This window comes from Miscanthus floridulus, chromosome 15, assembly GCF_019320115.1.
Source record: "Miscanthus floridulus cultivar M001 chromosome 15, ASM1932011v1, whole genome shotgun sequence".
Taxonomy (NCBI): Eukaryota; Viridiplantae; Streptophyta; class Magnoliopsida; order Poales; family Poaceae; genus Miscanthus; species Miscanthus floridulus.
In genome coordinates, this window is record NC_089594.1 from 57,754,605 (window position 1) to 57,766,242 (window position 11,638).

General features: G+C 45.0%; 1 non-coding gene across 1 annotated transcript; it reads right to left on the minus strand.

Annotated features, from left to right (window-relative positions):
• Positions 1–491: 491 nt before the first annotated feature.
• Positions 492–600, minus strand: LOC136509702 (small nucleolar RNA R71). Its single transcript, XR_010772450.1, has one exon. It is a non-coding gene; the product is annotated as a small nucleolar RNA R71 (small nucleolar RNA).
• Positions 601–11,638: the final 11,038 nt, after the last annotated feature.

Consider the following 11,638-nt stretch of genomic DNA (forward strand, 5'->3'; position numbering starts at 1 on the left):
CAAGGAAGACAACTGGTGCATGTTACCAATTTGTTGTTAGGTTCTACTAGCTAGGTCTTCATCTTAGCAACCTTCTTTTCCTTTTTCATTTTCCTTTTAGTTATCTTTTTTTCTTCCTAGCACGGTCATGGCCAATAGGACGATCCATAGGTTTTCTGCCCCTTTGGCTGCTAATGTAGCCACTGGCCCTGATGTCATCAATGCAGACACTCACTTTGAGCTTAAGCCTGCACTGATCATAATGGTGCAAGCTAGTCCTTTCTGTGGTAAAGCCCTCAAAGATGCTAATGCATATCTCCAACATTTCTTGGAGATCTATAGTACTTTTACCATTAAGGGAGTGACCCAAGAGGCCATACGTCTTCGTCTTTTTCCCTTCTCTTTGTTGGGAAAAGCGAAAGAATGGTTCTACTCGAACCGCAACGCTGTAGATACATGGGATAAGTGTTCCAACGCTTTCCAAGTTAAGTTCTTCCTGATAGGTAAGACCAATGCTCTTCGCAATAAAATCTCTAGCTTTCAACAGTAAGCTGATGAGTCAATTCCCAAAGCTTGGAAATGAATGCAAGAGTATGTCGCCGCATGCCCACACCATGGCATGGAAGACTAGCTTTTGATCCAGAACTTCTACCATGGTTTAATTCCATTGGATAGGGGCCATTTAGATGCTACCGTAGGAGGAGCATTCTTTTTGCTTAATGTCAGAGATACCAAGGCATTGATCAAGAAGATGGTTTCCAACCAAGGATGGAGCGATGAATGACTACAGCCCCACAAACAAGGTATGCATTCTCTTAAAGATGCTGACATGCTTGCAGCCAAGGTAAATCTGCTCGCAAAGAGACTAGAAATTTGTGAGAAAATGAGTGCCCAAGAAACTGTACAAGCCATGGACACCTACATGACTTGTGAAGTTTGTGGAGAGATCGGAGATTTAGGCAATTTCTGCCCTGAGACCCATGTGAAAGGGACCATGACGTCTAAGAGGTGGGGGGGGGGTTGAATTAGGCAACTTGAAATTCTAACTCTAAACTATGGCCTCTTTTTATTCTTAGCAAAAACCTATGCAAAAGATAAACTATCTAAATGTGCAACTAAGGTTTTGTTAGTGTGTTGCTATCTCTACCGCAAAAGGAGTTATGCCAACAATTTAAATGCGGAAGCTAAAGAGTAAGGTTGAGATATGCAAACTCCCATCGATGACTCCGGTATTTTTACCGAGGTATCAAGAAGTGCGCAAGCTTCCCCCTAGTCCTCATTGGAGCCCCTCGCAAGGAATCCCTCCCAAGGGCCAAGCTCTTGGTCGGGTAACTTTGTGGATATCCTTAGGCCTTCCCCACACGTAAGTGGGTCTCTGATGTGCCTTCCGGCAAGCCTCTCCCGGATGCTCCCCGCCGTCTTCACTATCAAGCTTCTGGCCAAACTGTCGTGGGCCTTATTCCCTTTGGTACACGGTGGTGGCCACAACACAAACGCGGTTGGTGTGATCTCACAAGACTACAATCCCCTCCGATGTACAACAATAGTGCGCGTAAGCACCGAGTGGTAAGAGGTATGCAAACCTCACTAAAGACTAGGCCTAAACCTAGAGCAAGCATATAAGCGGTGGTCTAATCAACCTAAGCACTTTGCAAAGCACCTACGCTAATCACCTAATGAATCTCTAAGCACTATGCAAGTGGAGATCACTAAAATGGTGTATCAACACCCTTAGTGTGTTTCCTCAGCTCCACTTCTCAAATGGCCAGTTGGGGGGTCTATTTATAAGCCCCACTGAGAAAGTAGCCATTGGAGACAAAACCTAGCTTTCTGCTACTGACCAGACGTTGTTGTCGTCCTGACCAGACGCATCCGATCGACCCGACCATTGGAGCTAGCGCATTGATCGGACTCGGCGTTGTCCGGTCATTGACGATCGGACACGTCCGAACATGCCGGTGCCGCTTTGGAACCTCTCTAGACTCGATCGGACGCTACAATTCCTACGTTCGATTGATCAGTGCCACTACGTCCGATCACGCTGAAAACATTGCTGTGATGAAGAACAGTGTCATCAGTGCATCCGATCACTGCTTCGCTCAGCGTCTGGTCATAGCTAATGACGCTTACTGTAACCGAGCAACTGATCAGACATGTTCAGTCCCTATTAGGGCCACGTCTGGTCACCTCTACTGAGCTTATTTCTTTGCGATCTTGTGTCCGGCTTGGTTCCCATCTTCGTGCTTGGACTATGCTTGATATCATGGGTCTTCTCTTGTGCTTCTAGGGTCTTGCTTATGGTGTTGATCGTGGAATCATCATGTCGCCTTCGTCCAAGTCATGTCTTGCACCCTATTGAACTACAAAACAATTACTTGGAAATTCATTAGTCCAATTTGGTTGTGTTGGTCATCCAACACCAAAATGCAAAGTAAATGGGCCTTGGGTCCATTTTCCTTACAATCTCCCCCTTTTTGGTGATTGATGACAACACGACCAAAACAAGCAAATAATATTTTTTTTGGAATTTAAAAACTATTTAGTTGCTAGGATGCAATGCAAAGGGCAAGGTTATATGATGCTAAAAGATACCACATGTAAACATCTTTAGAAACTTATCTTGCCCTTGCAAATGTCCCCATGTGGCATTATGGATTTAAGCCTCCCCCTAATTCCATAATCCACTATCCTCCCTTTCTCGGACCATTACCACTTGTAAATTATTATGATCGGACTTGCTTTTGGTCCTATAAATTCTGCCCCTTTGGAATCAAACAGCAAAAAGGAAGACATTAGTAGCACAAGGGAGGGTCAAACTTTGTGATCCTTTGTATGTGGTGGAATAGGTCACAAAATTTGACTCTCAAATTACATAGACTGAGCTCCCCCTAAATATATGCATACATATGATGGAGAATGTAGTTTATGCATAATTGGCAAATTAATACTCAAGGGAGTTTAATCTATATAATGCATGAAGAAAGCATATAAACACCAAAGTGAAATCAACATGATATCGGCTTAGAAATACCACATGTGGAATCCAATTTGATTTATACCACTTGCAATAGGTGGTGGATATTTGAAGTATGATGCTTAACTCCGGGGACTCCATTTTCCTTGCAATGAGACTACTACACACATGATAAGCTTGAAAAGGTGTTAGTCTCAAAACATCCTACTTGTAGAGTAACCTCACCCTAAATTTGTTCACACAAGTATGGAATACTTGTAGGAGACATGCACATTGATTTTAGAATAAAAAATACCACTTGAAAGATGACATCATATGAATGTGAGAATCATTTTCGAAAGTGATATTTAGGAGAAATTATCTACAATTTGGACTTTGGCACATATTAGATAAGCAATTGTAAAACAAGCTATGTGCCGTGCTCCTAAACAATTTAAACCATGTAGGTTTGCTCCTAGGGTTAAGAGTGAAACCGAGCAAGCCTACCGTAAGATATACCTAGTGTATGCAAGACAAAAGATTAAACATGCAAATGCAAACCTAGGCATGAAAAGGAACTAGATGCTAATTGAAATTGCAAGAAATTAAATCTAGTTACCTAACATGGGGATGGGAATTTGGGTCCATAGTATTCACTAACCCACTTGGCAATTACCTTGTCCATAATGATGCACACCATGAAATGCACCCATACTTTGCCAAGTCTCCAAATTTCCCGAAGTCCATCGAACTTCTCACTTCCCTTTTGGGATCCAAACCTTCTTGGTGCTCTTCATGTTGGAAATGATCTCCTTTGGCACCCAAATGCATTTGGCCCCATTGCTGGCTTGCTTGTTCACCTTGATGGCCACCACATTGTCATTTTTCTTCTTCATGGGATAAGGTGTGGAGGCCTTTTTGTCCACCTTGTTGGTGTAGGTGTTGGAGAGCTTGCTTGTTTCCTTTTTATTTTTCTCTTTCTTCTTAGCTCCTCCCCCATTTTCACCTTGCACTCATAGGACTTTGTGACCTTCCATGTGGCACATGTAGCAAACCACTGTTTGTCCTTCATCAAGCTTCTTCACTCCCTTGATGGTGTTATCTTGATAAAATTGGGCTTGCTCCATTTTGCCTTTTACTTGAGTCAAGTCCTTGGTAAGGCGAGCCATTTCTTGCTTGAGTTGCTTATTCTCCATTACAACCTCTTGTGTGCATGTATCTACAACAATTTTCTCAACACAAACTTGGTTGCACAAGGGTGAGTCTAAATATAAATCATTACAAGAAGTAGAGGCATCCTTTTTAGGCATGTCAAAGATTGAACCTTTCTTTTTAGGTGCCTCGGTGGGGGTTGTATCAACGGCTTCAAGATTAGCAACTTTATTAGTTAGCTCATCACAATGTTTGCACATGGTTTCCATTTTAGTGAGCAAACCTTTATAATCATCTTGTGAGCTAGCTAACTTTTCCTTTAATTTTTCATTTTTCTTTATAAGTTGCTCATCATTGATTGTGCAATTATTTGTGTTTGCACTAGTCTCAAGTTGCTCAATTTTAATAGATAGCTCCATATTAAGATTGGCAAAAGTTTCATATTGTTCAAGCAAAGTAGCATAAGCTTGTTGTGAGCTATCTAGTTTTTCTTTTAATTTTCAAGCTTCTTTTGTTGACTAGTGCAAACTTTAGCAAAGTTAAGATTTTGTTGCACAGTTTCATCATAAGAAGGTAGCTCATCATCACTATCATTGTCACTATCACTAGGGATAGGCTTTTTGTTACCTCATGCCATAAGGCACACACGTGAGGTGCTTGATGATGAGTGCTTGTGCCCGCTCCTCTTGTGGTGGTCTTCTTCTTCACTTGAAGAATCATACCATGACCTTATTGATGTGAGGGCTTTGTCCTTGCACGTCTTCTTCTTTGTCTTGGGTGTGGTCTTATTTGGATAAACTTCCACAAAGTGCCCCAACTCACCACATCCATAGCATCCTTTTTTTCTTTGCTCATTTCTTTGATTGGTGAAGATGAAATCTTGAATTTGGATGGGCACACCCTTGACATTGAGTTTTTGGATCATCTTCTCCACCTTGTTGATAAGCTTGATAGATTGTTCATCAAGGTCGGAGGTGGAGGAGGAAGATTGATCATCATCACTTGATTCATCATCATCATCATCCTCATCTTCTTCTTCATCTTCACTTGAGGAGTTGAGCTTGAGCTTGTCTCATCTCGCTTGCCCTTTATCTTCTTTTTCTCACTACATGTGAGAGTTTTGCCTTTGCTTGATGAAGAGGATTCTTCTTGAACCATGTTGCATGACATTTCAAATGCCACTATCTTGCCAATGACTATGGCCAGGGTCATGGTGCTCAAAGCCTCCATGTTGTGAAGGATGGTGATGATGCTTGCATATTTCTTTTGTGGTAGCACGGAGATGATCTTCCTCATGATGTCTGCATCATCTAGCTTTCTTAATCCTATTGAATGGAGCTCATTGATAATTAGATTCAAACGAGAATACATATCACGAACAAGCTCATTATCATTCATTTTAAAGGAATCATAATTTTGTTTAGCTAGACAATGTTTTTACTCACGGACATTAGTTGTGTCGTCATGGAGCTCTTGGAGTTTTAACCAAATTTCATGTGCTGTATTTAAAGTGAATACTTGGTTAAACACATCCATGCTAAAAGATTCAAACAAGCAATTTTTAGCTCTAGCATTGAAATTAATTTCTTTTTCTTCACTCTTTGTGTGTTTATCGGGATTCTTAATAGGTTTCATCCTGTCACAAGTGACTCTAAACACCCAAGTCTACCGCCTCAAGGTGACAAGCCATTCTAGCTTTATAGTAGGGGAAGTTAGTGTCGTCAAAGTGCGGAGGCCTAGATGTATCCATCCCAATCACTCTAAATAGCGTCGGCTCAACGGCAGTGAAGCCAAAGGTCCAAATTGAGCCAACCTGCTCTGATACCAATTGAAAGGGACCGTGATGCCTAAGAGGGGGGGGGCTGAATTAGGCAACTTGAAATTCTAACTCTAAACTATGGCCTCTTTTTATTCTTAGCAAAAACCTATGCAAAAGATAAACTATCTAAATATGCAACTAAGGTTTTGCTAGTGTGTTGCTATCTCTACCGCAAAAGGAGTTATGCCAACAATGTAAATGCGGAAGCTAAAGAGTAATGTAGAGATAAGCAAACTCCCATCGATGACTCTAGTATTTTTACCAAGGTATCAAGAAGCGCGCAAGCTTTCCACTAGTCCTCATTGGAGCCCCTCGCAAGGAATCCCTCATAAGGGCTAAGCTCCTGGTCAGGTAACTCCGTGGATAGCCTCGGGCCTTCCCCACGCGCAAGTGGGTCTCTGATGTGCCTTCTAGCAAGCCTCTCCTGGATGCTCCCCACCATCTTCACTATCAAGCTTCGGGCCGAACCGCCGCGAGCCTTGTTCCCTTTGGTACACGGTGGCGGCCACACCACAAACGCGATTGGTGTGATCTCACAAGACTACAAGCCCCTCCGATGTACAACAATGGTGCGCGCAAGCAATGTATACGAGGTATGCAAACCTCACTAAACACTAGGCCTAAACCTAGAGAAAGCGCATAAGCGGTGGTCTAATCAACCTAAGCACTTCGCAAAGCACCTACGCTAATCACCTAATGAATCACTAAGCACTATGCAAGTGGAGATCACTAAAATGATGTATTAACACCCTTGGTATGTTTCCTCAGCTCCACCTCTCAAATGGCTGGTTGGGGGTCTATTTATAAGCCCCACTGAGAAAGTAGCCGTTGGGGACGAAACCTAGCTTTCTGCTACTGACCGGACGTTGTTGTCGTCTTGACCGGACACGTCTAGTCATCCCGACCGTTGGAGCTAGCGCGTTGATCGAACTCGGCGCTGAGTCTGGTCACTGACAATCGGATGCGTCCAGTCATGCTGGCGCTGCTTTGGAACCTCTCTGGACTCAATCAGACGCTGCAATTCCTACGTCTGGTCGATTAGTGCCGCTGCGTTCGGTCACGCTAAAAACATTGCCGTGATGAAGAACAGTGTCATTGGTGCATCCGATCACTACTTCGCTCAACGTTCGGTCATAGCTGCTGACGCCTACTGTTGCCAAGCAACTGATCAGACGTGTTCAATCCCTATTAGGGCCACATCCAGTCACCTCTGCCAAGCTCGTTTCTTCGTGATCTTACATCCGGCTTGGTTTCCATCTTTGTGCTTGGACTATGCTGGATATCTTGTGTCTTATCTTGTGCTTCTAGGGTCTTGCTTATGATGTTGATCATGGGATTATCATGTCGCCTTCGTACAAGTCATGTCTTGCACCCTATTGAACTACAAAACAGTTACGTGCAAATTCATTAGTCCAATTTGGTTGTGTTGGTCATCAAACACCAAAATCCAAAGTAAATGGGCATAGGGTCCTTTTTCCTTACACCATGAAGACCTCAACTTTGTCAATAATGACAATGATTTTTGTCCTCAAAATCAAGGATGGAATCAGCGCTCCAACAACCAAGGAGGTAATAATTACAATAATTATTCGCAACGTCCAAGTAATCAAGGTAATAGTTATCATTTCCTTAAGGATCTTATCTATAGTCAAGGTAGAATGACTGATAGTATAAATAAGAAACTCCATGCTAATGACAAGATGTTGGAAAACATAAATGCTCAATTGGATGATTTTTCTTCCGCTATAAAGAATCAACTTAGCTTTAATAGTTTCTAGAAATTCAATTAGCAGAATTAGCAGCTGCTGTCCCATCTTTTAAGAACGGAAGAATTCCTAGAAAGCCCGAAGAATTCATGGAGACCGCCAACCTCGTCACATCAAGGTATGATTTTGGTTTAGATGGTTGGGGTGTTCCTATTAAGAAAGGTGATCCTAGAAGTCCTATTGTTACTTGCTCTATTGGTCCTCATACTTTTGAAAATGCAATTGTGATCTTGGATCTAGTGTAAACATAATGTCTAAGGAAACTTATGAAAACTTGTTTTACACTGAATTAGCTCCAACTTCTGTCTATTTGCAACTAGCTGATCAGTTAGTGTGCTATGTGGAAGGAATAGCTCTAGACCTTCTGGTCAGGATTAGAGATGCTTACGTTCCCACTAATTTTGTAGTTTTAAATTTGGGAATTAGCAAGGATGCACCCCTCATCCTTGGTTATCCATTCCTTAATACCGCCAATGCTTGTATATATGTGGCATCTAGATGAAATCAATTCCACTTAGATGGAAAGAAAGAAACATTTGCTTTTGCCTCTAGAAAGCCTATCTTTTATGAGAAACAGGAATGGAAGAAGCAACCAAAGAAGCGAAGAACCAGAAAGCCTAAGCCAATTGAGAAGAAGGAAGAGCCTGGCAAGAATGAGCCAATGCCAAGAGGGACATGGCACAAGAAGAAGGAAACATCATCTACATCACTGTCGCCTAATCCTGTGAACATCTCTGAAGAAAGTAAGGAGGAAGAATTCCTGTACAAGGAAGAAGAACCTCCGCGCAAGGAAGAATAGCCATGAGCCAGTACTAGAAGGTATGCTTTTACTACATTTCCATTGCATTTAGTATATGTTGCATTTGCATATTTCCCTTTTCAACTTTGCATTACATGTAATGTTATTAGTTGCATTGCTTGTTTACATTTTCAATAAAGGTACTTATGAAGTACTAACATTCATAATAATATAAAAAAGAAAAAAATATTTCAATAAAATAAATCTCATAATAAATAGGCTTAGTAATAAATTATCATAGTAGTAGTAATAAATAAGGAAAGATTCAAGAAGAGCCCCTCGAGAAGAAGAATCCAACCTCCGCAAAAGGCAAGCTTGGGGGAGAACCTCTCCCGCTCTGGTATGAAGTTATTCATACCTTCTCTTTTAACTGCATTAATTCTTTGTACTGACAAAAATGCATGATATATACAATAATAATAGTAGCATAACAATGACAATAGAATATGAATACAACTATGCTATTATAACCATTGTACAGGAGAATCATTAAAGCTGCCTTAAACACTCTTGCTTTGAAAATTGATGTTAAAATACCTTTTGGAAATGATGAATAATTGCTCTATGATACTTTGCAAAAGCTTGTTGTACAACCCTTTACTTTTCAAGTTTTGAGCATGCAAAATTAGAGTTCATCTTATGTTGACTACTTTTGTGGGTTGCTGTGGGGGTATGGCCCCCAAGACGTGGGCCGCACCATCGGAGGTGGCCCAGCCCACAAGATCAAGGTGTGCACAGCGCTGCTCGGCGTGCACCGCAAGACATTGTATAGTACCAAATAGGATACTTTACTTGTAACCCTGCCCCTCCAGAGTATATAAGGAGAGGCAGGGGTCCTCTACTCGACATCATGTATTCAATACAATACACCAAAGACACAGGACATAGGGTATTACGTCGATCAGACGGCCCGAACCTGTCTAAATCGCTGTCTCTGCGCCTTGTGTCACCATCCGGTTCCTGATTACACGCATCCCCACCGACAAATCTACCATCGTGGGATACCCCTCGATGGACTGCCGATGATAATCTATCGACAGTTGGCGCGCCAGGTAGGGGTGTGCGCTTGATCCATGGCGAGCCAGATGGACTTCAAATCAACAACGCGTTCTCGTCGTCAATCTCATGGAGATCCATCCCGGTCCACGACGACGATTCATCGCTGCTACACCAGCCCCTGCGACAGCAGATCCGATCTCAGAACCACCTCCGAGGTCGCCACCGCTGCTCTCATCAGTCCTCGTCGATGACTCGCCGTCGCCGCTCTCACTGGCCCTCGTTGATGACTTGCCATGGCTCTCGTCGGCTCTTGTCGATATCCCTCGTCGACGACTCGCCGCCGATGCTCTCGTCAGCCCTTGTCGATGACTAGCCACTGCTGCTCTGGTTGGCCCTCATCGACGACTCGCCGCCGCTGCCCTCATTAGCCCTCGTCGACGACTCATCACCGCTGCCCTCGGCGGCCTTCGCCGACAGCCCTCGCCGACATCTTTCACCGATGTCCCTCGTCGATGACTCACCGTCGCTGCCCTCGATGGCCTTCACCGATAGCCATCACCAACATCTTTCGCCGACGTCCCTCGCCATCGACTCGGCGTCACCGCTCGATGGCCTTCGCCGACATCTTTCGCTGACGTCCCTCGCCGTCGACTCGTCGTCACCACTCGGCGGCCTTCGCCGACATCCTTCGCTGACGTCCCTCGCCATCGACTCGTCGTCACCGCTCGGTGGCCTTCACCGATGTCCCTCGCCGTCGACTCGTCCTCACCGCTCGACGACCTTCGCTGACATCCTTCGTCGAAGTCTCTTACTATCGACTCGTCGTCACCGCTCGGTGGTCTTCGCCGACATCCTTCGCCGACGGCCCTTGCCGTTGTCTCGTCGTCATTCCTCAGCGGCCCTCACTGACATCCCTTGTCACCGCCGAGCTGCAAGCAAGCTGCCTGCATCGCTGACCAGATAACGCCATACGCCGCTGACCCGACATTCTGTCTAAAAGCTAAGTCACGTTTTAATATTCTTCTAAATATTCTCCAATCTCCGTATATCGTCATACTGTTTCTCCGAACTGTTTTCTCCATGTTTGCTCTCCAAATGATTTTCTGAACCCTCAAATAGTCACGTTGAAGCTCGGACGCCTCTAGAGACAGCCCTGTCTCCGGCTCCTCCCTACACGTGCTATGGGCTCCGCTCTCTGCGTTATGGGCGGTCGGCAGCAGCTCCTTGGTCATGCCTATTCCTCCTACACGTGCACGGGCTCCACGCTCGACGTTAAGGACTATGGGCTAGCTAGGGCTGGAGACTCAGCTACACACTAACTGTTTGAGCAGTTTATATTAAACATAAATATATTTTCACGCCAACTGAGCGCCGAACTGCATACGTCGTTTCATCACCATTGCTGATTTTTCTCCGAAGTTTATTTATTTTTACATCATGTACTACCCGTTCTACATGTTTGTATTGCAGGATCATCGTCCAGGTGATCGGACCACCTGGTGCTCAGACTTCTCCACCGATCAACTGGTCGGACCGCTTGGTTCATGGACTCCGTCACTGACCAGTTGATCGGACTATTCGCCGCTCGTGCTTCATCGCTAGCTACGTCGGTTACTCCTCGGCCCTCGGATTCTTCGTGCTCGAGGACTAAGTGGGCACACTTCACCGCACGGACGTCGTCAGCTACGTTGGTGCTCAGACCTCGCTGCCTACGCCGGGCACTCCTCGGTGCTCGAACCTTGCCGCCTACGCCAAGGACTCCTCGGTGCTCAGACATCGCCGCCTACACCAGGGACTCCTTGGTGCTCAGACCTCGCCGCCTATGCCGGGGACTCCTCGCTCCTCGGTGCTCGGTCATTGACAACAATGCCGGGGACTCCTCGCTCCTCGGTGCTCGATCATCACCAGCGACGCCGGGGACTCCTCGGTGCTCGGTCATCGATAGCGACGTCGGAGACTCCTCGCTCCTCGGTGCTCGGACATCGCCAGCGACACCAGGGACTCCTCGCTCCTCGGTGCTCGGTCATCGCCAGCAACACCGGGGACTCCTTGCTCCTCGGTGCTCGGTCATCGACAGCGACGCAGGGGACTCCTCGCTCCTCGGTGCTTGGTCATCGCCAGCGACGCTGGGGACTCCTCGCTCCTCGATGCTCGGTCATCGCTAGCGATGT